This window comes from Eretmochelys imbricata, chromosome 12 (genome assembly GCF_965152235.1).
Source record: "Eretmochelys imbricata isolate rEreImb1 chromosome 12, rEreImb1.hap1, whole genome shotgun sequence".
Lineage (NCBI taxonomy): Eukaryota > Metazoa > Chordata > Testudines > Cheloniidae > Eretmochelys > Eretmochelys imbricata.
The window spans coordinates 16,712,398-16,738,995 of NC_135583.1; the positions used below are offsets into that span (position 1 = coordinate 16,712,398).

Below are 26,598 nucleotides of genomic sequence, written 5' to 3' on the forward strand. Positions count from 1 at the left end.
CCTCCAGGATAGAACTCAAAACTGGGTTTAGCAGGCCATTGATTTCACGGAGGGAGGGAAAAGAAAATGAATACAAAACAAATCTGGTCTATTTCTTGTTTTGAGCCACTTCATCTATCTTTATACATCTTGCCGGCAGCAAATTGTGCAGTACGACCGCTAGCCATCGTCATCTCCTGGGTGCTCGGCAGAAGACGGTGCAGTATGACTGCTGGCCATCATCTTCTGCTGGCTGCAGATTGAAAGACAGTGCACTGCCGGTAGGACTGAATCGCCATGAGACGAAACTTCAAAGGGAAATGACCTGGCTGAGTCACTCCCATGTTTGCCCAGGCGCCCAGTTAAAAGAGCACCCTGGACTACGTTGACGACAGCTACCAGTCATACTGCACTGTCTGCTGCCAAAAGGCAATAAACTGCTGCTGTGTAGTAATGCAGTACCGCGCCTGCCAGCACCCAGGAGACATACAGTGACGGTGAGCTGAGCGGGCTCCATGCTTGCCGTGGTATGGCATCTGCACAGGTAACTCAAGAAAAAGGCGCAAAATGATTGTCTGCCCTTGCTTTCACAGAGGGAAGGAGGGCCTGACAATATGTACCCAGAACCACCCACAACAATGTTTTAGCCCCATCAGGCACTGGGATTTCTATCCAGAATTCAAATGGGCAGCAGAGACTGCGGGAACTGTGGGATAGCTACCCACAGTGCAATGCTCCGGAAGTCAACGGTTGCCTCGGTACTGTGGACACACTCCGCCGACTACATGCACTTAGAGCATTTGTGTGGGGGATTTTATACACAATCGACTGTATAAAAACGCTTTCTACAAAACCGACTTCTATAAATTCAACCTAATTTCATAGTGTAGACAAGGCCTCAGAGTTATAGTTATTACTTGACAAACATTCTGGAAGGGATATTAAACCTCAAACTTCAGGCTTAAATCACTCTCTTATCATTAAAAGATTAGGATGTGGCCTAACGTAGATGGCAGATTATTCCACATCTGACTACTGCAAGATTCTTATTGCTTTTTCTGAAGTATCTGTCAGAAACAGGATACTGGACTGCATGGACCTCAGATCTGATCCAGTGTGGTAATTCCTATGTTCCTAAAAGACAAGCTATGACCCAAAGATTTTACAGTCTGAACTGACAACACAAAGAGCGGGGTAACAGAGGCACAGAGAGTCAGTCATACATAAGATCAGTTGCAGAGCTAGGAACATAACCCACTCTCAAAACTCCTAGTCCATTGCCTTATCCACTACACCTTACAGCCTCTCATGAAAGGGGACACTGTTTAAGTACATAATTTAATGTCCCACTTGAAACTGCTCAGTACCATGCAGGATCAAATCCTAAACCACCACCCTTCCCAAAAACAATCGCGCACACACACACGCACGCCTCAAGGAATTATTAAACAACTACATCCTGTGGTTAGAGTGTAACTGATTCCCAAATGAACTTCTTGGTAATCCAATCTCTCCATTCTGGGCACACACATGAGGTCTACCAACCTCAGAAGCCACCAGACCATATGGAGCAGGAATGGTCCGTGTGGTTAAAGCAAAGGACTCAGGAGAGCTGTGTTCTAATTCCTGCCAGTGCCACAGACTTCAAGTGTGGCCTTGGGCATGTCCCAGCTTCAGTGTTCCTTTTCCCCCAGCTGTAAAATGGGGATAACACCACTTTTTCCAAAATGGTGTTGACAGGTGAGCTTAATATTCATAAGTCACTTCTGAGGGGTATAGAAATTCGAATAATTACCTATTATGCACAGATAATTTAGACTGTTCTTAACACAACAGTAAACATAATTTTTGGCATTTTCATAATTCCATTGGACTGCATTTCAATTGGTCTTACTTTGTCTCACAAATTATCCCTTGAGGAAAATTTATGAAAAAACAATTCTGGTCTTTAAAATACCATGTGAAATAACAATTAAAACATTCCACACCTAGGCTGTGACTGATATTCTGCTATCCCTACTGGGCATGCAGCTCTCCTGTTGACATCAAGAGCTGGGGAGTTTACGTATGGAACAGCAGCATATCAGAGCCTACATCAAAAATGCTATTACAGGACAGATCAGTTCTTTCATTTGGGGTTTGTTACATAGTGCTTTGGAAAAGAAAGTTTGGTTTTGCAACAGTAAAGCAAATCAGTACAACTTAATAGGATGTGTAGCTTGGGGTGAGGGATACAATTAGGACTTTCCTTCCAACCTTATGACAAGGGAGCCACAACTTCTTTAGATACCAGGCCTGCCAAAGGGGGGGGCGTGCAAAGGGGGCAAGTGCCCAGGGGCACCCGGCTGCCTCTGGCAGCACAATGGGACTAAGGAAGTCTTCCTGCTTGCCCTCGCTCTGCACCACTCCCGGAAGCGTCAGGCCTGTCCCTGCAACCCCTGGGGAGGGGATCTCCACGCGTTGCCCCCACTCCGAGCACGTCTCTGCAGCTCCCATTGCTTGCTTTCAGGAGCCGCCCGAGGTAAGCACTGACCCCCCTGGTCCCCTTCTGCACCCCAACTCCCTGCCCCAACCTACAGCCTGCTCCCTCACCCCCTCCCAGTGCCCACACCCCGCATCCCTCACCCCCTCCCAGAGCCTGCACCCCGCACCGCCTCCTGCACCGCAGCCCCCTGCCTGGTGAAAGTGAGTGAGGGTAGGGGAGAGTGAGATGGACTGAGCAGGGGGCAGGGCCTCGGAGAAGGGGTAGGACAGGGCATGGTATCAGGGAAGGGATGGGGCGGGGGCGGGGCAAGGGTCTTTGGGTTTGTGCAATTAGACAGTTGCCAACCCTATCGGGCGGGCATGTGGAAGCCCTGGCCATGCCAGAACAGTGCGCCCAGCACCTCGCTGGGCACCAGCCAGCGCAGACGCAGCACTGCCCAAATGTCAGGTGGACCGCATCCGCAGCCTGTGCATGCATGGGGACCCATTGACTGTTCTGCCCTGGGGCCCAGAATTGCTTTCAGCGGGCCTGCTAGGTACAATTCTGGCCACCACATGAATCATCATCAAGAATTCATCCCTTTATAAAGGGCAATTACGCTGCTCAAATATACACTAAAAGCAACATTCTGGCAAAGTGAGAGACAGTTTCATTTGTATGGACATTCAATTCAAAAGTAGTATTCAAACTGTGGCGAATGCATGGTGATTCAGTGATTAAGGTGGGAAATAAATTAAAAAGTTCAAATCACAAGCTTCAACAGAAATCTAAAGAGGAAACCCTTGTAACCTCCCCCTCAGTTGATTTTCTCCAGGAAAATCTGTCTACCAGTTCCTCAGATCTTGTTTACCCTATGAGACCAGATACCGTTCAAAAAGCTGCTGGACAAAGACCAGCAACAAGGACCAGGCCCCCCGAGAAAACTCCAGTATTATGGATTTGCCAAGCATGCAGTCAGGGTAGTTCTGCAATTCCCTATTTTAACTCAGAACATAAATGGTTACTCAATGACTCAGACAGAGTCGACCGCTCTGCCAAAGAAAGGAAAAGAAAAAATAACTTAAATGACGAGAGATGATGGAAAAGGGATGGGGAAAAAAACAGTCAGAGATGAGCAGAGTCAAATGAAAAGTCGCTGCATACAGCCTTGAAAACAAGCTAGCATCTGATGGATATACGCAGCACAGAAAGGGGAGTGAACAGAGGGAGCTCCTGAATGGAGAATAGCTTGTCCTCAGTTTGTGAATGCTGGGGCAGTGAATTAGAATAATCCACAGTCTGGGAGGCAGAATCAGAATTAGGTCATCTTTCTACACTGAGCGGTCTCCGTGATTCTGGAAGTAGCTCTCTTCCTTCTGAATGGGTACTGAATCAGTGCCTTAGAGTGGAGGCACTGTCCTGCTGTAGGTGGTGACTTTCACATGGCACATAAAGCTGAGACTTCACCTAACCACTTGTGCTTATTTTAAAAACCCACATTACTTTTCATAAAGAATAAGGTCACGATGCCAGTATCCTGGACAAATTCCACCTCTGGCAAATTATAATATTTTCATTTCTATAACACCTTCTGTCTCCATCCAGGGATCCCAAAGATCAGTGAATAAAGAATTACTGTCCCCATTTTTTAATATAAGGAAACATGGGCACAAAGAGGCTGAGTTGCCTTAAGTCACACCAGGAACAGAATATAAGTCTCCTGACTGCCAGGTTTATGCTTTCACCTCTACATAATGTTTTCTCTCTTCTGCCTACCTGAAATTACACTTGCAATTCCAAGTGGAGAGTGTTCTTCACTTCCAGGCCTAAACTGCAGTATGACGGTATGACCTGTTAAATTGTCCACGTGTTGCATCCCAGAAGTATTTGCATTTCAGTGCAGGGAGGGAAGTGGGAGGGAGACAGAGATCCCTGTTTAGTTCATAAAATTTCTTTGGGATTCTTTGAGCTAAACAGTGCTATTCAACTCATGGGTTCTCAGGACAAATGTTTTGGAGGCCTCAGAGTGTGGCCATCAACTCTTGCTGGTCAACGCTCTTAAAATTTTTCCTAAAATACTTAATAAAATTTTGGAAAAACAAATAAATGTGCCCATAAACATGTCCAAATCATTCTAATTTATTTATTGTTAGCTAGTAAATCAGTTACGAAAAGCGAATTACCAAACATACAAGTATCACTTTTCACAGCAGACTTACTCAGCCCTGGCAAGCCTGGAGACAAATTAAGCCCTGGATGGGGGGTTGGGGAAAGCAGCGGGGGCTAGGGGCAATGGGGAAGCGGGAGGCAAAGCGAGGCACCAGGGGGCTGGAGCCCGAAGCCCTGCAGCTGGGGATGGGGCATGGGGACGGACCATGAAGCTGCACGGCCAGGGCCTGGAGTCTAAACCCCAGCTACCCCGGGACTGGAGTCCAAAGCCTGGGTCTCAACACTCCTGGGAAGGTGGGGAACTAACCAACTGCCTGCTCCTCCAGCACTGTGCCCCAGGTGTCTCCAGAGGGGGGCAGAGCCACCTTGCTGGCAGCCCCAGCAACCAACACAAGGCGATGCATCCAGAAACAACAGGGAAGAGAGTGCCCACTACTTTGCCCCTCACCCTCTATCAGAGCCCATGAGGTTGTGGCCACAAGAAAAGCCCCTGGTGGTCGCATGCAGCCACGGTGGCCGCATTTGAGAAATGCTGGTCTACATCATTCTCTCATTTAAGTTAATGGAAGTTTTGCCCACAAACAAAGTGGAAGTTATCAACAGTTTTTAACATGATTTCAAAACTTATAGCATTTATTTTGCATATAGCATCCCTAGGTAAGCATCAAGTTACAAGAATTTTACATGTACTTCACAGCCTAGCATGAGATGTCATTTATAGTTCCATCAAATTGAAATGTCATTTGTTTTGAACTCACACACACACGAATGTAAAAGATTTCAGGGGAAAATGTAATAGTCAAATTGATGGTGTCTGACCAGCTCTTCAAGTGACTGAAAGTGGGTTGCCATTTGCTATACGTACATAGACACACAAATGCATACACACATGCCGCTACTACCTCATGAAGGTATGTTTATGAATCCATTTAAGCTTTTTGAGGCACAAGAAACATTTGAAAAAAATAAATGGATATTAAATCCAACTGGACTTTCAAAACCTGTTTTACTATATAAAAATTACAAAGAACTCAATGCTTTTAAGACTAGGTTTTAATTTTAAAGCAAAACACTAAAATGTCTGAATGTGCTCAATGACAACCAAAGATTTATATTTTATTTCACACAAGACTGTCAGATGGAGATGGAAGCCAAAAATGAGATGCAGAAGATCTGAAAGAATTACTCTACTGAAAGCAATGGCAATATTACAGAAACCAGTAGAGTAAACTTGGGATGTTGAAAAAGAGAAAAACTCTCTACTACATCAGCACAGGATATTAAATGCAAAGGAAGCCATTTGAAGTAAAAACTTAATTTTTATACAACCAATAATAGTACCATATTTTTATTTATATATGGTATCATTATTGGTTGTATAAAAATTAAGTTTATATATATAAATAAACTAAATAAGTTTTTATATATAACTAAAATCAAACTGGGATCTCCACTCCAAAAATAGATATATGCAACCCTACTTACGAGATAGCATGATAGTAAAAGCTGTGTTGCAACCTCCCATCTCCAAGCACAAAAGATAAAGGTAAATTTCCACACAGATATTTGCATGGATTGTGGACACTAGATAATGATGACACACGACAGTTGTCATGGTTAAAAATTAATCATGCTGTATCACAATGAATACAAATCAACATCTTTAATGATCCAGACCAAATACAGAATTACTGAAGATTTACAGACATAACCTTTACAGTAGTAAATGTTATAGTTAAGGGAGCAAATTAACTTTCATCTTAATTTTTGTTTGCTCATTTGTTTGTGTTTTTTTGTTTTCTTTATTAAAGAGAAAACCCTCTCCTTTTGTGTTGGTGTTTCCATGCTTGATCGCAGCCCACAGGAAAATATTTTTGAAAATACAAGAAATCTGTTCTCTGAGTGAGGTGAGCAGAAAACAATAATATAAATGATATATCATTTATTATTAAATACTATATATATATAGTATTTAATAATATATATATATACACAGACTTTTTTAAAAAAAAAGGCATTTGTGCTCACAGCTACAAACACCTGTAGATAACTGTAAACTCCAGTCTCTGCATGTGGTTTGTGCCATGAGGAATGGACATTTAGGCTCTGATCTTGCAACTTTTACTACTGAACCCCTCCAGAGGCCCACTGACTTCAACAGGGCTCCTCATAGTATGAGTAACATCCAACCTCTCACTATCCAGTGCAAGTTCCAGGCCCTAGGTTCTGATCCTCCTAGCTTTATGCAGAACCTTGCTCCATGACCAGCCCCACTGAAAACAATGGAACTAGTTCCCATTTTACCTTTTCATTATCCCTCTGTGTGGGCTTCTGGGTTTTGGAGTAGGCCTGATCTACCACAGTACAAACTGAAAGGACTTCTGCAATTATCTTTGGTACAAGCACAGTGAGGCTGGGGAGGATTCAGTAGAAGCCATATTAAAGAAAACAGAGTGCATGGAAATCTTTTTGAGCCCAGAATAACTTCACTGTTTCAGGCTGGTAAATCCAGAATAAAAGAATAGCACTACGCTGGCAGGAACTACTGCAAAATGCTAGATATGAAATGCGCTGACACAAACAGATGTTTGTTTCTGCACCACAACCCATGACCAGCCACAGCCCCAGTTCCTGTTCAGAGCTCAGATACACTCAAACTACTCCCACTATGCGCTACGTTACGAGTACAAAAGAGTAGCAGTACCCATACAAAGACATCTCACATGCTACAGTACATGGCCCTTGCCAAATGTTTCTGTTTCATGCACCACTCAAGTTGTATACATTTGCATAGATATTTTCATAGGCTGGAAGATGGAGCAGCGTTGTGTCACATCAACATGTCTTGCAAATCAGTTGACTTCTCTGTGGAGAAAGAAAAGAGCCAACACAAACTCATCAACATCGTTCACAAGGGCAGTGCTGGAGACGCCAATGGCTTTAGAGTGCGTCTTGCAATATGTGGTAGTTTTCTTACAGCACCAGCTCCTGGAGTGATTATTTAAAGATGACATTTTTACTTAAGAAAAAAAAAAAGGGGGGGGGGGAGTTTCTAGGTCTCAGAGGGGTGGAGAAAACCTTGAGCGAGTCTATATAAAGGCTCAAAAAATGAGAAGGTAAATAAGTACCAACATTATTTTTTCTAAAATCTTGTGGATTTTAAGACACTCATGATTTTGGGGTCTTGACTCATGATTTTTTCAACACAGTAATTAAAACTCTCTCTCCTCCCAGGTCACTGCTTTGTAAAAAGTTTCCCCCATTATAGAAAAACATATAAATAACCAATACTAAATTACTGTTGTCTAATTTTCTGCCCTGAAATCTGCAAGGCTATATTTTCACAGTACAGGGACTTTGCAGTAGCTACTCATCTATACAAAACTAGGGGAGCACAATGAAATATCCCTGGCACCTTGGAACAACACGACTCCAAAAACGTAATCTGGTTCCAAAAATTTAGTTTTACATACAGGGGGACTGGCACGATTTCAGGCTAGAAGGACATGTACAAGAGCAATATGTTAGATGCACAAAGGAACCAGTCCAAGATATCCAGATGTTAGAGTTATTTTTTAAGAATATCACTGGATAGAGAACATAGGTTAAAGCCTGAATGAGTTATCTGTCCAATTATTGTGTCAATATTACTATTTCCTTAATTGTCTAATTATTCTGCTATTCTAATTGTTCTAAGAACACTTGGTTACGGTTAGACATTATTTAATAACCAGTTTATAAAATGGTTTGGCCAGGCTGTGTGGATGGAGACCAAAATAGGTTAATCCCATGTTCAAAAACAGTATTTAGGGCTAGTCTGAGAAAACAGTTTGGCTGCAACCACATTTGAACTCTGGCTGGATATGGTTTGTAAACGCTCATAGCAAGTGAAGCCAAGGCCAGTGCAAATCAATCAACAATGTGTTTTAAATCTACCAAGAGCTTTGCAACACTAACATGAAGAAAAACAAGATTTCCCCAACCATCCTTTTCAGTACAGTAGAACCTCAGAGTTACTGTCACCAGAGTTAGGAACTGACCAGTCAACCACACACCACATTTGGAAACCGAAGTACACAATCAAGAAGCAGCAGGGACACACACAAAAAAAAGCAAATACAGTATAGTACTGTGTTAAATGAAAACTACAAAAAAAGGGGTGGGGGGAAGCAGCATTTTTCTTCTACATAATAAAGTTTCAAAACTGTATAAAGTCAATGTTCAGTTGTAAACTTTTGAAAGAACCACCATAATATTTTGTTCAGAGTTACGAACAACCTCCATTCCCAAGCTGTTCATAACTCTGAGGTTCTACTGTACATTATCTGTGAATTCCACTGTAAGCCAATTTATATACCACCATGGAAACTATCTCACTGGTCATCATCATACCAGAATCATCCAGCTAATCCCCTCAACCAGTGCTGTTGGAGGAATCTACCCATACTGCCACAGGGTGTTCTAAAACGGTAAGTGAGTTCTGAATATATACGTAATTTAACAACGTGTAAGCTCTCTGGCGAATGGACCTTTTGTCTGTCCAGCACTATGCACGTTTGTTGGACTATAAATACAAATATTCCATTGAATCTCATTTTGATTTTTCAGATAGTTGCATTGTTTTCCACTTCCCTTAGAAGCTGAAGCTAAAAAAAATATATATTTTTTTAAATCACAATCTCAGAGTAACTCCTAAATTTAATTACTTTACAAAATGTAGAAATCTCAAACGCATGCAGGCAAAGAACACTGAAAAACTGAATGTTACATCCAAACACAATGCATTTCATTAACCTGCAGCACAATTATGAATCAACACATTTGTCACTGCAGTGGGACAAAGAGGGGGTTTTTTTTGTTTGTAATATCCTAAGGGGTGGGGGGGGTTAGGGGTTTTTTTGGCAGTTGTTACTATGCACATGCTAAGCGGAGCACAGTCTAAAAATAAAAATGAGTAAATCTGAAACAGGATGCTCATCAGGAACTTGTCAAAAAAAATACAGATCAGTTTAAAAAGGCTACACTGAAATATTTTTTACATTTAGTTTCCTGCTGTACAGGCAGAGTTAAATACACAAACCCTTTCATCTGTGAAAAGAATTGGAATTTTGCTGACAATTCTGTTGATGATACTTGAACCGGAATACAATCCGGTTCACTTCCACTTGCTCAGAATGGCATTTCTGCAGCGCCAGCAGACATCAAACCTCATTTGGTTGTGCCTCTGAATACAAACCCGGAGTAAAAAAGGTGCCATTTTACAGAGCCACTTCTCACAGCAAAACCACATTTATGCTTCTAGGCTATTCCAAAGAGAACCAGTTCTGCCCTTTCATACATATGCATGACTCCTGTTGACTTCAGCGAGACTGAGGCCATGTCTACAACTAGCGAGCTAACAGCAGCACAGCTGTGCCGATACACTGCTGTAAGATTGCTCACATAGCCACTCTATGTCAGAAGGAGAGAGCTCGCCCGTCGACATAATAAAGCCACTGCCATGAGCAGCGGTAGCTATTCCACACCGGCGCTTCTGTCTGTGTAACTTATGTCTCTCAGGGGCGTGGTTTTTTTCACACCTATGAGAGAGAAATTGTACTGACAAAGGTGGTAGTGTGGACATGGCTTGACATCAGATGTATAAAAGAGCAGACTTGGGCCCCAAGAGGCCAAACTTAAACAAGTTCATGAACATCTGAAATTACTTTTAGATCGTGCTGATTTAGGGGAAAAACTGAATTTCTTCACATTCAGGTTCCACTTTCAGAGAGGAAGAGATACTGTGCTCAGAAATAGCCTCAATTCAGCCATCAGTGGGGGTAGCTGTACCGGTGTTGATCCCAAGATGTAGACAAAAATGAGATGGGCTTTGCTCAGTTCAGCTAACTCGGTCTTACTGCTGCTTCTAACAGGCCTCTTTGGACCAGCATCCTCAGTCCTCTAGAACCCCTCTGTGAGTAAGGGGGAACATACCACAGAGCTGCTGTCCTCCCACATACTGACCCCACAACCCCATGTATGCCTGACATAGTCCTCTTTCATAGGCAGCATCAGGAGGGAAAAGGGGAAGGAGATTAGAGCCAACATTTTAATTTACTGTAAAATTAACTGTTTGAAATCATTTTCTCATGAACTCATTTTCCCCCCATTGAGAGCCAGATTGTCAGAGGTGCTCGTATTCCCAGCAGGTGCCAAGTGCGCACACTATCTATACACACTGACCTCTCGTCCAGATGTCTAACTAAAATGAGTCATGCCAGTAACCTATAACACCTTATTCCACAGAAATCGTCTATCTCAAATGTCAATCCATTAAATTGATTACCCGGTTGGAAACTGCACGGGTCATGTCTGATGACTACCTATGAAAATACTCCATTTTTCGCCTATAGTTAATATAACAAGATGCTAAGCATTTACATAGATTAAAATAAAAAGTACCTGAATCAATCCATCTGATTTTCCTCTTTTAAAGCTGTTTTAAAGAAGGGCTTTCACCCTGGAACAAAACTTTCAAATCTATCAATATTTAAACAAATATATGCACCCATCACATGTTTTTCAACATTTCTCTTTGCATATTTGCTAAATACTAACGCTGTTGCAATAGACTGAAGCCATTATAAAATAGGGCTAAAGTGCAAAACCAGGCAGGCATCTTATTAGGCTAGAAACAGGCTTGTAAACCAAATCCCAGATCCAAACTCCCACTCAACCTGAGGAAATTCAAGCTGGATCTGTGTTTTGCTGCTAGGACATATTTCTTATTAAACCCCATCTAACTTCAACTGCAGGTAGGGTGACCAGATGAAACTGAGAAAATATCGGGACACATGGGGAAGCAAAAAAAAAAAAAAAAAGCAACCGGAGTTGCCGAAGCAAAAAAAAAAAAAAAGAAAACGCCGGAGCAGCCAAAGCTGCAATATCGGGACAAATTGCGTCCCGATCGTGCATCAGTCGGGACGCGGGACAAAGACCTAAAAATTGGGACGTCTGGTCACCCTAACTACAGCAGTGGTTGATGGGAGAGACACATACACACAACCCACCAACTATTCTCTCTGTATAAATGTTTTTCTCCTCTCACTACCTCCAACTCAAGTTTGCTTCAGCATTAAAGTCCTCCATCCTGTGAGCTGTTAGGCTCACTCTGTACAAGGTGCTGAGTGCCCTCCACTCCAATTGATGCTGAAGGAGTTAACCGTGTTTGGCACCTTGCATGAAGCACTCAACACCTTGAAGAATCAGGACCATAAGGCCTGACCAGAGCCAACTGAAGTCAATGGAAAGGCTCTCGTTGACTTCAGTGGGCTTTGGATCCAGCCCTCCGACTTCTGCCTACTTGTATTCAATCTTCTGTGGTTTACCTTACCATTTTATTGGAATTAGTTTTTTTCTTCATCATGCAGGTTATATGGATGGAAAACTGTATGTCTGAGTTAAAGTGACTCATCACTAGGTGGGATCTGATCATTCACCAAAGTTCTTTGAAAATAAGCCTCCAGCATAACAAAAATAAATTCTATATAAAAGCACAACTAACAATAATTTGGACACAAACTCCCAGCATCCAGCAAATACAGTGCAAATGAAGACCATGAGCTGCTAAATACCATTACAATAAACCCTTGAACTGGTTAAAAAAGAGAGATTAAAATCACGACCAGTATAATCATCAGTCACATGTAGTCTCAAATTTATCAGCCTATCTTAGGCATTTACGATAAGGCTGCTCCTGATACAAGACATGTACTCTAAGACCTCCCAGCTTAATCAAAGTCACTTTTACAAAATACTCTTTACATTACTTCTATTGCTATTAGATCCAAAGCCCTTGGCTCTGAACACCAGCCTTTTACAAAGGGAGTATTATAAACAGGAATGTATTACTTTATTAACTAAGTGTCTCAGAGAAATACAGAATGTTTTGTGGGGCATTGGATGATTCCTTCACTCTTGGTAAATTCTTGACAGTCCCATGGTGACTCACACACCTGCAAAAGGCTGTTGATACATGTCTGACTCAGTAGCACTTTCTGCTATTCCAATGATGCCACAACGTATTGCCAAGAGGCAACTGGCAAGTTTCCTGACAATACAATGTCGCTGAGGAAACGCTAACAACGTGCCTCGTTTAGTCAACCGCCTTTCAGTTTATTTACACTTCCAATGAGTGGAAAAAAGTCCAACGTTTTGGTGTGCATGAAAGTGTTCTTGTTCTTACATGGCTGCTGATTGAGTTTGCTATGCTGTTTGACCCTTTGTACTCTTTCATACACTCAAGCCCTGTTTCTGACCCCAACACACAGACTACTTTTGGCCTGTCATAGGTCCCAGGAGACGTTTTCTGTAAAGTCTTAAGAAATTTAGGCAAGCCATTTTAGGGGATATTTTTTCAGTAAATTTATAACAAGTATACTGGATGGTAGATATTTCAAACCACTTCCCAGCGGGACCAGGCTTTCCACTGGTGTTCTGCACAGCAGCATGAAAAAATCCTTCTTTAACCCACCACTTTGGCTGAGGAGCAGCAGAGGAAGTACTTTAAAACCCCCTGCTGTTGGTATGCTCCCACTCCACAGGAGTAACTATACAGTGGATTCATGACAGAATAGATCCATCAATGCAGCTGTCCCTACACACCACCAGATACCCTTAATTTCCAGGCACACCTCTGCCAGCTCTGCCCACACGGGTTTGGCTGGGCTATACAGCAGGGTAACAAGACTAGGTGTCTTGATGTGTTCAATATATCTAGATGCATAGGAAAAGATTCAATGTTGTCCTGTTCAACTACTGACAAAGCCATGATGTGATTCCCTTGCAGAAAGTGTTATAACAATCTTGCAAATTAGAAAACTCTGACTTGTACAGGTCACATGCTAAACGGCAGTTATCTACATTGCTCTTGTAAGAGAAAATGATACAAGGGACTGTATTACTTTTTAGCAAAAAGTAATACATAACACATAGGTTATTGAGCATTTGAATACATAGCAAGGTCATCTTCGAATTCAGCTTCAGCAACTTGTTAGTAGAAGGGTACAGAAAGCTGCTTAAGTATGACCAGCAAATATACCCTATAAACCTCCAGCATATGGAAACTTCAGTGCAACATTGATTCTTCATTGCCAGGAGTATGTTCAGTCAGGTTCACAGGAACAAAAAGTTCCTATCTGTTATTTAACTGTTTCATTATAATTTTGGTGGCCTTTGTCATTTTTATTTTTACCCAGAATCTGCCATTTATTCACATAAGAAAAGAAAGTGGGCCATATAAAACACAGTCTTTGATCCTCATTTCTAGTTACAGAATAATAATTACATGCATCCTGAAATGCCTTACAGCTACTCATACGTACACGTAGTAGCAATGAAACACAGCTCTCTCTTGACTCAGGGGACAGCAGCCAGTGCACAGTAGTATGGGGAGGGAAGAGTTTTTGCCATTGATCCTGAAGGAAACAGTACCTTGAATCGGGCTGCTTTTTGTTTGTTTGAAATCACTGAAAAACCCATGCACAATAAACTATTAGGATTCCAATATAACCCAGTGATAGCCTATGACAATTGGATTGCAGTAACTATTATGGAAGAGAATGTTTGGTTTGTATTAAAACAAAGGAGGTTTGAAGGATACCCTGCAACATAAACACACATATCTTAACTCCATTACCAAGCTATGAGACAGAGCAATCCTGTGGATAGGGCAAGAACTGAGGGCTGGGAGACCCAAGTTCTAATCCTGACTTTGCCATTCATAATTGCATGACTGTGGGCAAGTTACTTAACTTTTTATGCCTGAAATGGAGAGGATACTTGCCTTGGTAATCATCGACACATGAAAAGTGTTAGAAGTATTATTGAACAAAACAATTATACCAGTCACACAGCTGTGTGTTCATCAGGCACATTAGTATATATTCAATGTGCCTATAGCATCATCGCCCAAAGGCCCAAATCAGTGCTCTTACAACCACATAATTAGAGCCCTACCAAATTCACGGTCCATTTTGGTCAATTTCATGGTCATTGGATTTTGAAAATCGTAAATTTCATTATTTCAGCTATTTAAACCTGAAATTTCGCAGTGTTTTAATTTTAGGGATCTGACCCATAGATGAATTCTAGACCATCTCTGAAGGTAGCACAGAAGTAAGGGTGGAAATACTGCGACTCCCCTAAACTAACCTTGCGACACCTCCCCCCGCCCACAACTCCCTTTTGGGTCAGGGCCCCCAATTTGAGAAACACTGGTCTCTCCCATGAAATCTGTATAGTTTAGAGTAAAAGCACACAAAAGACCAGATTTCATGGTCTGTGACCCGTTTTCATGTCCGTGAATTTGGTAGGGCCCTACACACGAGAGAGAGTCTATATTCTGAAGAGCGTTCTGTCCAATTTAAGGCAATGCAACAGGTGGGCTTAGTAAGGCCAGGTCTACACAGCAAACTTATCGCAGTATAACTACGTCGTTCAGGCATGTGAAAAATCCATGCCTTGGAGCGATGCAGTTATATCAGCACAACTCCTAGTGCAGACAGAAGCCCTCCCGCTGGCATAGCAGAATCTTTACTAACGCATGACAGAGGTGAAGCTGCAGCTTTTTAAGTATATTCCCGCCCAAAAAGAAGGGAGCTAGAAGAAAAGCCACAGCAATAGGAACCTGTGGCTATGTACACAAGTTAACTGCACAGTTTGCAGTTTTGAGTTAATTTTTTTAAAGGTGTAAACAAACAAAAATATTAATCCTAACAGTAATACTGACTTGCCACATGTATCTAACCAGTACCAGTTGTTTATTGTCTATAATTCTACTGTGATACATATGGTAACACCGCTATTATTTTCCATTTACATTCCATATGTTCCAAAAACATAGGAAACATGCCCCTCTCCAAATGTTTTGGGAAGTACCTCTTTTGGAACTCTTCAATGACAGAAAAGTACAAGTTCGCATATGGAACTTTAACAATGAACTTCCAAACTGATCAAGAAATTAACCACAATGACCCAGTAAGCATGGGGGGAAGCTCTTTTCTTTTAGCTAAGGCAACAAGAGACTGAAAATTAACTAAGAACTGCCACAAGTTAATTTTCAGTGCTAAACCAGATCACAAAGACCTTCACAGCATTTTATCAATCAGAAGAGAGTCTATTTTTGTATTTTATTTACAGATAAAAGGCCCTGATCCTGTAATATACTCCCCAGTGATTTCAGTGAGTCTCTGCATAAGCAGAGGTTTCTGTCTATGCACAGCTCACTGCAGAATCAGGGCCACAGTTTCATATTTTCATTTATACCTCAGGTATGTTAAACCACTTACATTTTAAATTTCAATAAAGGAAGTTTACTGCTCAAATTCAACAAAACAACTGATAACAATATAGGCAACCCAAATAAAATTTCAATCAAAAAGCCACTCACCTGAATTATAAGGTTCAACAGCTCAGCCTTTTATGTTACGTAACAGAAAATGTGTCCAATATTTTGAAATATCAGTTTTAGTGTACGCGGCACAGTCAAGTTTAAGTTGTGCCACTTTTTTAAAAAAAAAAATTGAATACTTAGGATAATACTAAAAGAATGTGAAACTCACCATGAACTTTCACTGGCTTGTGACTGAAAATTTGTTTTTTTTAAACAATTTAACTTTGAAGTTAAATTCCATCTGAATACAGTCCACCAACATAAGTCGTAACTTGCACAGGCAGCTGCCTGGATCTGCAAAACATTGCGTAAAGGATTCTTACATTCAATAGATGAGTGCTTGTAATGTCTTTACATCAATTCCCCACATATTTCAAAGTCAGCGTACAGCAAATTGTTCACCTACTTAAAGCTCCATTCTTCGCAGTTAGAAAGAAGATAAGCAATATAGCTGAAGATGGAGTTCAAAATACAGATATATTCCTAATAAATCCCCAATCACACAGAGACTTGCATGCGTGCTTAGTTTGGCCACATCAAGTCAATGAGCGCAAAGTTAAGCAGTTCATAAGTCTTCACAGGATTGGATCTAAAACCTACAAAAATATCCAAACTTGATACAGATTTTAACACTTTCCTGAAAAAAAAGATTCCTACAATATGGTTACTAAGCAGCAAGATCAATAAATTCAAGTATGATAAAGATTTAGTATCTTCAGTATCACTTGTATGCACAGGAAAAGCTACAATGGTGAATTTTTAAACGTATGTTGCTACATATCTCCCATTAAGAACCCTACTGAATAGTTTTGAAATACTCAAAATGTTTCCTCTTTTTTCCCCATTTCGAACAGTAAAATGTATGTATCAGTGAACACTAGATTTCAGGGTTTCATGGAGGTATTACTTACAAATTACTCTATTTTTGAAAATATATTAAGCTGAGGATGAATGTGCACTTCCTGATTTTAATAGATTATGATCCGATTTGACTAACAGGCAAAAATACAAGCTTATCAGCTGTAATATCCTGTCAACCTACCAAATAATCATCTTGAATCTTTGTAGCTTTTATCTTTTTTAAAATACAGATCCTTTGTTTCTTTCATTAATATTTACTGTCCACCACTTATAATCCCTAGAAGAAATACTCAGTTTTTGAAACTATACTACTGTTGAGATGTTTAAAGAACTTTCCTGAAGAACTTTAGTAATGACTGGGCACCTTCTCAAGGAAGGTGGGGAGGATAGTAAAGCTAGTTTAGATCAACGAGAGTCCAGTCCTCATGTGACTTCAAATGGGACTAGTCACTAAGGGTCAGATTCTAATATCTTAACCCATGTTAAAAAGTGTACCACACTGAAGTCAATGGAACAATTCATGAAGTAAGGTGCAACTGAGTGAGAGTACAGGTATCAAAATCTTGTTCTAAATAATAGTAGCAGTATTAAGCATTATGCGCGGAAGTAAAGTTGTGCTCAATCAGACCCATAAACTGGGATTTTCAGAAGAAGCCTCAAGGAATTGCACCTACCACCTAAAATCTCCTCTGAAAATCCTAACTATTGCATCTCTACTCATGTTCTCTCCCTTGGATCCACATCCCCATGTGGATAGAAAAATAACCCACCTTTGGAAAACCTTGCTCCTTGTCAACCCAGAATGAAGCATGAGGGTTGTGTCAGGTGTTACGTCTCCACAATAACCAAACCATTTTCAATACTAGTTAAGGAGAGCCAGAAAATACCCACCGCTGGTATGCGGTACTTCTCATTCATAGGGCCCTTCATTTTCAGTTTTAATTTTATTTAATTTTTCCCAGGGATTTATCAGTGTTTATTACCACCACAACAAAAACATGTAAAAAATCAGTGCAAAAAACTATTAATAATTTTTCTGGGTCAATATCAGGATTTATTTTGGTGGACGGAAAGATGCAGGGGAAGGGGAGTATTCAGTAGATTAATGCTCTGAATTCTGTTCATCAATGTGGCTTGTGGCAGAACTAAATCAGAACTCAAAACACAATGCCACCTCTGAGTTTAATAAAACAATATCTCTCTAATCCCAAATGAAACTTTTCATTTGACCAAACAGTTTAATGTTGCAGACATCGAACTATTAGCCTATAAATATTTACATGTAATAATTGGGTCACACCATTTGTAGCGCATACACTCAACTTCATCCTTTTCTCCTTTTTTTTTTTAAACTTTTGAATACTTCCTTGTGTTCTGAAACGTATTCTGACATAGATTTTCATTTTCTTCCCATTTTAGTATGTCAAATCTTTAAACTGTTATCTGCTTACAGCTTGAAAAGCGTACGTGGTGGGCGTGAGATTCATCAGTATGTTCAGATGCACACACGCTTCAGAGCTTGCGTGCGTGCCTGTTTGTTTATTGTGTGAATCTTCTAGACCAGAGGTGAGCAAACTACGGCCCGCGGGACCATCCTGTCCGGCCCCTGAGTCCTGGCCCAAGAGTCTTGCCCCTGGCCCCTCCCCTGCTGTTCCCCCTCCCACGTAGCCACGCAGCCACATGAGCAGCGGGGCTGTGAGCTCCTGCTGCTCTGAGCGGCATGGTAAGGGGGCAGCAGCGGCGCACGCAGCGGTGGGGTGGGGGGGTTGGGTAGGAGGTCCCGGGGGGCAGTCAGGGGACAGGGAGCAGGGGCGGTTAGGGGTGGGGTGGTCCCAAGGGGCAGTCAGGCGACAGGGAGCGGTTGGATGGGGCAGAGGTTCTGGGGCAGTCAGGGGTCGGGGAACAGGAGGGGTTGGATAGGGCGTGGGAATCCTGGGGGGAGGCGGTTTGGGGCAGGGGTTCTGAGGGAGACAGACAGTCAAGGTGCAGGAAGTGGGAGGGGCGAATGGGGGGGGCAGGCTGTTTTGGGAGGAACAGCCTTCCCTACCCAGCCCTCCATACAGTTTCGCACCCGATGCAGCCTTCTGGACAAAAAGTTAGCCCATCTCTGTTCTAGATTAATACATAGCCTTACTTCAACAGGCAGCTTTGCATATACACACAGACTAATGTGTTATCATAATACATATATCTAGGGCCTTACCAAATGCATGATCCATTTTGGTCAATTTCACAGTCCTAGAATTTTAAAAATTGTAAATTTCATGGATTTTAGCTCTTTAAAACTGAAGTTTCACAGTGTTGTAATTGTAGGGGTCCTGACCCATAAAGGAGTTGTGGGGGAGGGCGGGGGTCACAAGGTTATTGTCGGCGGGATTGCGGTCCGGCTACCCTTACTTCTGAGCAGCTGCTGGCGGCGCCGCTGCCTTCAGAGTTGGAGAGCGGCAGCTGCTGATCAAGAGCCCAGCTCTGAAGGCAGAGCCGCCAGCAGCAGCGCAGAAGTAAGGCTGGCCTGGTGTGGAGTTGCCACCCTTACTTCTGTGCTGCTGCCTGCAGAACTGGGCTCTCAGTCAGCAGCCACCGCTCTCGGGCCACCCAGCTCTGAAGGCAGCAGTGCAGAAGTAAGGGTGGCAATACTGAAACCCCCCCTAAAATAACCTTGTGACCCCCTGCAACTCCCTTTTGGGTCAGGAGCCCCAATTTGAGAAATACTGATCTCCCTCGTGAAATCTGTATAGCATAGGGTAAAAGCACACAAAAGACCAGATTTCATGGGCGGGGGGAAAGAACGACACAGATTTCACAGTCCGTGATGCATTTTTCGATGGCCGTGAATTTGGTAAGGCCCTACACTATCTCATGCAATGTATTGTGATTTCCTAATAAAACAAGTATTTTTATATATTTGAATGATACAAAAGTAGAGTGAAAAACAAAACCCAGGAATTTTTATTTTAAAAAATTGGTTTAATCTGCAAACGCAGGGGCTTACTTATATACTACTGTCACTTCTTAATCAGTCTACGTGCTTGTGCAGCACAGACAGCCCTTGATATTCTGAAGAGCAAATGACAAGAAAAGAAACCTGTTTCTCCAGTATCGGTTTATTTATAATTTTATATCCCTCCCCAGCGACAGGTACCTGGACACCTATAATCAATAAAACAATCTTTTTAAAAATAAAATCAGAGTAAAAACACAAGCATTTAATCTAAAACCACCACAACAGACTTTCAACATAAAAGTTCCCTAGGTGCTTAGTGAAGTCTCACATTCATTATATATTTATATATATTATATACATTATATATAAATCCAAAACCCCAAAGCAAGCAAACAAAATAAACATTCCCAACTACAAAATGGACTGGATAGCTTTCTAAAAGAAATGTTGCAGTTCAGCCAGGAGTATGCAACTGACAAAGGAATCACTGAGTGATATTCCATGGCCTGTGTTATACAGGTCAGACTAGATCATAATAGTCCTTTCTGGCCTTAAAATCTATTATATTATTCCTAAATCAAAGATATAACTCAAGAAATAAATCTGTAGCCAGGCAGAGTGGGAAGCCCCAGGATTTTCTGTAATTCCCAAAGATATAGTGTCTTTTTTGATGAATGTATAACTCCCAGTCACACAAACATATGTATTAAATGGAGACACTGCTATCTGTTTTCTATTTAGGCTAGCATCTAAATTAATTATCTCCAAATTATCACCTGGTCTTTCACTTAGCACACGCCATATGGGTATCAATATGTCCATAATTCAGTCCCTAAGTATCTTTCTTGTTTTCTATTAATCCCATTGTCATTAGCTTCACTAGAAACTAGGGCTGTCAAGTGATTAAAAAAACTCAATCATGCGATTAATTTTGCGATTAAAAAATTGTGCACTTAATCATGCTGTTAAACAATAATAGAATACCATTTATATAAATATTTTTGGATGTTCTCCACATTTTCAAATATCTTGATTTAATTACAACACAGAATACAAAGCGTACAGTGCTCGCTATTTGTTATTACAAATACTTGCATTGTAAAAAAGAAACAGTATTTCAATTCACTTAATACAAGTACTGTAGTGCAATCTCTTTATCATGAAAGTTGAACTTACAAATGTAGAATTATGTACAACAAATAACTGCATTCAAAAATAAAACAATGTAAAACTTTAGAGCCTACAAGTCCTCTCAGCCCTATTTCATGTTCAGCCAATCGCTCAGACAAACAAGTTTGTTTACATTTGCAGGAAATAATGCTGCCCACTTCTTGTTTACAATGTCACCTGAAAGTGAGAACAGGTGTTCACATGGCACCGTTTTTACTGGCGTTGCAAGATATTTATGTGCCAGATGTGCTAAAGATTCATATGTCCAGTCATGCTTCAACCACCATTCCAGAGGACATTCGTCCATGCTGATGATAGGTTCTGCTCGATGACGATCCAAAGCAGTGCGACCGATACATCTCCATTTTCATCATCTGAGTCAGCTGCCACCAGCAGAAGGTTGATTTTCTTTTTTGGTGGTTCGGTTTTCATCTTTCCCGCATCGGAGTGTTGCTCTTTTAAGACTTCTGAAAGCATGCTTGACACCTCATCCATCTCAGATTTGGAAGGCACTTCAGATTCTTAAACCTTGGGTCGAGTGCTGTAGCTATCTTTAGAAATCTCACATTGGTACCTTTTTTGCATTTTGTCAAATCTGCAGTGAAAGCGTTCTTAAAACGAACAACATGCTGGGTCATCATCTGAGACCGCTATAACATGAAATATATGGCAGAATGCGAGTAAAACAGAGCAGGAGATATACAATTCTCCCCCAAGGAGTTCAGTAACAATTTAATTAACACTTTTTTTTTTTAAATGATCATCATCAGCATGGAAGCATGTCCTCTGGAATGGTGGCCAAAACATGAAGGGGCATATGAATGTTTATCATATCTGGCACTTACATACCTTGCAATGCTGGATACAAAAGTGCCATGCAAATGTCTGTTCTCACTGTCAGGTGACAATGTAAATAAGATGAAGGCAGCATTATCTCCTGTAAATGTAACCAGACTTGTTTGTCTTAGCAATTGGCTGCACAGGAAGTAGGACTGAGTGGACTTGTAGGCTCTGAAGTTTTACATTGTTTTATTTTTGAGTGCAGTTATGTAAAAAAAAAAAAATCTACATTTGTAAGTTGCGCTTTCATGGCAAAGAAATTGCACTACAGTACTTGTATGAGATGAATTGAAAAATACTATTTCTTTTGTTTATCATTTTACAGTGCAAATATTTGTAATAAGAATATAAAGTGAGCACTGTACACTTTGTATTCTGCATTGTAATTGAAATCAATGTATTTGAAAATGTTGTAAAACATCCAAAATATTTAATAAATGTCAATTGGTATTCTATTGTTTAATAGTGCAATTAAAACTGGAAATAATCATGATTACTTTTTTTGGTTAATCGCGTGAGTTAACTGCGATTAATAAACAGCCCTATTAGGAACGATTTTAAAAATGCAATGGCTGTTTTACAAGAATGCCCACGGATCCTGATTTCTGTTCTCAGTAGCCTCTGGCATGCTACATGACATACAGTGGAAGTCAACATGAACCTACTATGCCCAGACAGTGGCATTCTGGATATCACTGTTATTTTCCATTCTGAGTACAATGGAAAATTGCAGTATCACACATGGTGATTGTTGGCCCCTGTTGACTTTAATGGCAACCATTGCAAAGTAAATATCTTCAAAACCTAACCATTTGTGTCACCACACACACAAAGTGTAATCCATCATGGGTTTTAACAGCAGACATCATACCAATCTAATCTTATGATTAAAGGAGATGGAAAGAGCAAATAAAAAGTTCATAAGCCAATACTCTTAAATAAATAAAAAGTTCATAAGCCAATACTCTTAGACCAGGATGCCTTAAATAAAAGGCATTTTGATTTAGGTCATAATTTAAGCCTCTTAGAAAGTTTCTTTTCTCTTTCTCAGTATTTGTTATTAAAACATAAATAAGAATATTACGATATTGTCAGTGTCTACCTATCTTCAAAAGATATTTTATCATAATAGCTGTAGGTCTTCTAAATTTGTATTTTGGTGCTGGCCTTAAGTGCATATCCCTTCTTTAGAGTATACTTCAGTATTTTGAACTACAGAACAGGGTATTAAGACTGCTAGACTGTGTGTGTACACACAATAAAACCTTTGGTTATTTCTCTTTCTAATCAATTATCTTCAAAATGCTTGCTCATCTTCCAGTGTCCCTGTTACAGGAAAAAACAGTGTTTTGTCTTGTAGCAAATCATAATCAGAAAACACTGTCTAAATGTTTTTAGTATTTACATCTCACTGAAAAACAGCAGATTTTTCCTTACTGAGCCAAATTCAAATACCGTAGTTAGTATTTATTTTAAAACAGTTCAAAATTGCTTTCAAATGTATTTTCCAATTGTCAGCACTCCTGTTGACCAAGTCCTGGCTTCTTCAATAGATTCTAAATTACTTCCAAAGACCATAAAGTTGTAAAGAGACCTACTTATGAAATAAGCATTAGGCTTCATAGATTTTGGAGAGATCCCTGTTTTCAGTATTAACTATATGACAATATGACATTACAAAATGTTGTACTTGATTTATCTCAAACAAATAAAAAGTACCAATAATAGAGTCTGATTGCCCTGGTAAACATTTTGGAATGTTTTTAGCCAGTTATTAAGCTGAAGTCACATAAGTCTCCATAGTGTAAAACTTTCCCACTGAAATTAGAAGTGAATCACAGATGTATGATTCTTTTGGCCTACCAAACATTGACCAATCTCTTGAGAAACATTTGCAAGTTTTCTCTCTGATTTCCTAATACCCCTTTCAGTGATGTGTCAGGCCACATTATGTGGAAATATTAGAAAAAGGCACCCAAACACTCCACTACTGTTAAGACAGCTTCCTGGCTTCATGTTGTTCTGCTGTGCAAAACACAAGGCCAGTAAGTTATGTTTTCAATCATCTGGCCTATGTAATCAAGGAACAATCATCAACCCCTGAGTTTACCAGATTTCCTCACATCTACAAAAGCAGGGCATTTTTATTATCAGAAGCTGCTATAGCTTGTAAAAATGTAATTAGTGGTATCTCCCCTCAAGACAACTGCTTTTAATGGAAAATCATTTATACCTTAAATGAGTCAACATTAACTAAGGCCCTGATCCTGTCAAGATTTACACAGCTGTTTAGCTTCACACACTGCAAGCAGTTTCAATAGAACTACTCACAATACAATCAAGTTAAGCACACGTGTAAGTCTTTGCAGAAAGTAGTCTGTAGAACTTCCTGCTATAGATTTCAATATCTCCATTCGGTTAACATAAACCTCTTACAAACACACATTGATCAGGACCAAAAGGTTCTGTATCTTCAGTGTTTTATTAGAACTTCCTGACCCAAGTAAGATTTACCAGCTAAACCATAACTTCCACTCTCAGATGCTGAGATAATACTGTTTGTCTGCTGCTGTCCTCTTCTACAGAGAAAGGCCCATCCATCACTGATTATGGATTGAGAATTTCTAACACAGAAAATATTTAAACACACAGGACAACTTCTGCTCTCCAGTATGCATGTAAAACTCTCACTGACTTCAATGGGAGTTGTGCATGCATATTGGAACGTATGATCTGGCTCACTCCATTTTTCTGTTCTCAATCATGCTTCGCCACATATTTTTGTCACAATTGGTTTTACTATAATTTGCTAACATCAAGTGCATCAACTTCAGAAACAGGTTCTGGCAAGTCTTACATCATCTCTATTCAGATTCCTTGGGTGCAGTTTGTCTGCTATTTGTCATATGGTGACACATCCTGACTCACTAACTTCCATGTGTGCCCGGGTTACTGTAAAGCTATAAGTTCTTTTAAAATATTTTATATTTCGGTCATTACCACTTTTAGAACTTTGTATGAAATTCAAAGGGATTCTGACCTAGGTCAGCTCAAAGTCTCATTTCTAAAGCCTTGATCCTACAAACACTTACACACTTGCTTACCTTTACTCCCACTGAGGGACTACTCAGCATAGTAAAATTAAGCCTGGGTGTGTTTGGAGAACCCGGGCCCAGAACTGGAGGACTTGTCTTCAACACTTGGGGAACAGGAGAATGGAAGAGACTAGAGGGATACACACACAACTGTCGCAAACTGAACTTGCTTTAGGAAGAGGCTGACTTTCTGTCCAGTTAGCAACTCGCCCTATTACCCAAAAGTAACTTCTATTCCCCAGGATGAGTTTTAGAGAAGATATTGCACCAGGGAGGGGGGCAGGTAAAGCGGAGGAAACACACAGCTCCGAGCGCCGCTTAGCTGGCAGAGGATAAAAAAGACCCTTTCGCCTTCCCTTTCAGCGGCTCCAGCCGGCGGTGCTACAAACCCCTTCCCGGGGGCTGGCCCAACGGAGCGATCAGTGGCCAGGAGCCGGCTTGTGGACCAGCAGCGGGGTGCTGTGAAAGGGCAGGTCCCCCGGGGCAGCCCCAGGGGCTCGGGGCAGGGGCCGGCTGCCCGCGGCGGCGCGGAGCCAGGCGCTTGAGGACGCGAGGGTCGCTGGCTGCTCCGGAGCCTGCCCTTCGCTCCCTTGCCCGCGCCCACGAAAGCTGCGGGGCGCTGCCGCCCGGCGAGCCCGCGGCGGGCTGCGCTGCCTGGGGACCCGGGGGCCCCTTCCCGCCGGCCACTCACCTGCAGCGGGTCGCGCCTCCCGTCTGGCTCCTGGGCGAGCCGGGGCGGAAAGGCGCCGCGCGCTCCCTGCCCCCTAGCGGCGCCGCCGCCAGCCAGGTGAGCGCGGCGCGGGCCGGGCCGGGCCGGGCGGAGGGGCTCGCCCCCGGGGCGGGGCCGGAGCCGGAGCCGGAGGGGGCCGCTGGGAGGCGGACGCCCGGTGCCGTGCGAAGAGCAGCGGGCGTCCCGGGGGCTGGAGGAGCGGGGGGAACGGGTGGAGCCGGCAGGGGTGCGGGGCACGGCGGCAGCCCCAGGGGCGGGCTGGGGGCCTGCTAAGGGGGGAGACTGAAGTCCCTGGAGCCGCCTCCTTCGAGGCATAGCTCCTAGCAACCTCGGGCTCACCGCCCGAGCTCAGATCCCGGGGCCAGCTTGTCCCGTGCCCCCGGGCCGGCACCAGATGCTTCAGCCAGTGCCAGTCGCAGGGAAGCCAGCAGCGCGACGTTGACAAATGGCCTGCCCGCCGCGGGGGTGCCCGCCCGGCCCCAGCAGGCTGCGGGAGACGCTGGTTTGTGGGTAGAGATTTCTCTGGCTCACCCTGGCTGTGCACCGCCGGGCTCTCTCCCCCTCCCCCGCATTGCCTTGTTCTCCCTGCCAGTGGCCTGCCCTGGAAGCCGGCTACATTCTTGGTCTGAGGCGGCGATGCCGGGTTGCCAGGCATTCCGCAGGCTGGCTGTGAAAGAGCCATTCCTTCTTCGGCTGCGTGCGGCTTTGCAGTTACACCCGCTGACCTTTGTTCACGGGGGATGGAGCGAACAGGGCCACCCAATTCATCGCCTCCATGCCGTTCTCTTTCCCGTATGCCTTTATCGTATCTTCCTTTTATGAGCTGCCTTCTGAACCTAAACAATCCCATGCCTTTTCACATGTCGTTTTTCCAGGCTTCGAATCGCGTCTGTGGCAAGTCTTTGAATCCCCTCT

At 42.1% G+C, this 26,598-nt stretch overlaps 1 protein-coding gene across 2 annotated transcripts in view; it reads right to left on the reverse strand.

The window, feature by feature from the left end:
• The window catches only part of ADCY7 (adenylate cyclase 7), a 119,718-nt gene extending 94,030 nt beyond the window's left edge, over window positions 1-25,688 (reverse strand). For both annotated transcript variants that reach the window (XM_077831520.1, XM_077831519.1), the window contains exons 1-2: window positions 25,645-25,688; window positions 16,213-16,337 (exon numbers count right to left, since the gene is read on the reverse strand). The gene's annotated coding sequence lies outside the window, so the exon portion shown is untranslated. The remainder of the gene's footprint in view (window positions 1-16,212; window positions 16,338-25,644) is intronic.
• Window positions 25,689-26,598: the final 910 nt, after the last annotated feature.